Source organism: Carcharhinus amblyrhynchos, chromosome 10 (assembly GCF_965287045.1).
Source record: "Carcharhinus amblyrhynchos chromosome 10, sCarAmb.v2.hapA, whole genome shotgun sequence".
Classification (NCBI taxonomy): Eukaryota; Metazoa; Chordata; class Chondrichthyes; order Carcharhiniformes; family Carcharhinidae; genus Carcharhinus; species Carcharhinus amblyrhynchos.
This window is the reverse complement of record NC_137333.1, coordinates 100,368,882-100,371,353: the sequence shown is the minus strand read 5'-3', so window position 1 is coordinate 100,371,353 and position 2,472 is coordinate 100,368,882.

Genomic DNA, 2,472 nt, shown 5'->3' with positions numbered 1-2,472 from the left:
TGATCTTATAGAGGTGTATAAGACCATGGATAGGGTGAATGCACTCAGTCTTTTTTCCCAGGGTTGGGGACTCGAGAACTAGAGGGCACAGGTTTAAGTTAAGAGGGGAAAGAGTTAACGGGAACCTGAGGAGCAACTTTTTACACAATGGATAGTCAGAAGCTTTTTTCCCGGAGTGGAAGAGTCGATTACTAAGGGGGCATAAGTTTTAAGGTGCGAGGGGCAATGTTTAAAGGAGATTTGCGAGGCAAGCTTTCTTACACGGAGGGTGGTAGGTGCCTGGAACTCACTGCTGAGGGAGATAATGGAAGCAGATATGATGGTGACTCCAAGGGGCGTCTGGACAAATACATGAATAGGATGGGAATAGAGGGATATGGTCCCCAGAAGGGTAGGGTGCTTTAGTTCAGAGGGGCAGCATGGTCAGTGCAGGCTTGGAAGGCCGAAGGGCCTGTTCCTGTGCTGTAATTTTCTTTGTTCTTTGCCCTTTGTTGAGATGGCTCATGTGGCAGCATGGACAATTGGCCTGATCCTGCGCCGATGACATAATCTGGCAATGTGCCGATAATCTCAACACAGGGACAGGACAGTTTCTGTGCTGGAGCGAGCAGTCGCGAGTAATGGAAATGTCACTGCTATTTTGAGTGATGCCATTCAGATGTTGGCGTGAATGTGTGTATAGCTGGGCTGGAACAAGCAGGCTGCGTTCTGTTACACGCCAGCCGAGTGTCACTCATCAGTCTGATGATAACTCACCGGGATACGGAAAGACTGCCAACTTTGAGATATGCTGAGGAAGCCCTGCTCCCTGGAAAGAGCAGGGGAGGGGGGACTAATTGGATAGCACTTTCAGGGAGCTAGTGTAGGCAGGATGGGCTGAATGGCCCCCTTTCTGTGCAGTGTTATTTTCTTTGATGGCAATCTTAATCTGGCAACACAGTTGAACTCCTCACAGAAGGATAATCTGGAAGTAAATCGAGAAAATTTGGAGAAACACAGCAAAGTATGAATACCACGCCAAATATTTCCTGATTGCTGAGAGAACAATGACAGTGATGTCCTCAATACTTACATTCAATGCAAAAATATTCCAATCACAGGACTGTCAAAACTGCAATGACAACCACAAAAAATGTAGCCAAATGTTAAAAAGAAGGCTTTTGTTATTTGTACTTCATGTGCAATTTATCTTGCTGCTGTCGCTTGCTATTCTCTCTCCCCCCTTTGACATTTGTCTTTCCAAAGTTTTGAAGTTTATTTATTAGTGTCACACGTAGGCTTACATTAACACTGCAATGAAGTGAATGTGAAAAATCCCCCAGTTGCCACACTGCGGTGCCTGAGGAGAATTTTGCATGGCCAATGCACCTAACCAGCACGTCTTTCAGACTGTGGGAGGAAACCGGAGCACCGAGGAAACCCACGCAGACACGGGGAGGACGTGCAGTCTCCGCACAGACAGCAGCCCAAGCCAGCAATCAAACCTGGGTCACTGGCGCTGTGAGGCAGCAGCGCTAACCACTGTGCCACCGTGCTGCCCCCAGCTGAATGTACTGTTTTCTGTCTCTTACTCAAATTTTGCCTTCCCCAGGGCTTGGAAAGGACAAAACTTTTCCCCATCTTAATTCTGTCCATGCAAGAATCCTTACAGTGCAGAAGGAGGCCATTTGGCCCATTGAGCCTGCACTAGCAAGAATTCCACCCAAACCCTATCGCTTTAACCCCATGTAAATCCCATATATTTTTACCTCACTGGCCCTCCCGACACTAAGGGGTAATTTTGTATTGCCAATTCACCTAACCTGCATATCTTTGGAGTGTGCTTCCCAATTCTGTCACCATTCTGCACCTTTCGTTGAAGCTAAGTTGATTTCCCAGCTTGATGGTAATGGTAAAGTGTGGGATATGTCGGGACAGAGGTTACAGATTGTGGCTGAGTACAATTCTACTGCTGCTAATGATTCACATTGTCTCGAGGATGCCCAGTTCTGAGCTGCTATGTCTGTTCTAAATCTGTCCCATTGATCATTGTTCAATGAATTCAAATCCCACCATTTGCCGTGGCGGGATTCGAACCTGGATCCCCAGAACATTAACTGAGTTTCTGGGTTAATAGTTAACGATTATAACACTAGGCCATTACTTCCCCAACTTTGGCACAGGTTAATCAGCTGAGGGTGGGGTGGTTTATTGGGGATATTTCATAGAATCATAGAATTTACAGTGCAGAATGAGGCTATTCAGCCCATCGAGGCTGTGCTGACCAGAATCCCATCCAATCCCTATCCCTATGACCGCATGCACTCTCTCCTGCTTCGTCCCCCTGTGGTAACATGATGGAGGGCCTGCTCAATGCAAGACAGTACTGTGTCTTCACAGTGGCTTGGAGAAGTTATCTCTTGCCATCAATATCATGGAAGGATATACCTGCAACAGGTAGATTAGTCAGGACAAGATCTAGTTGGCCTTTAC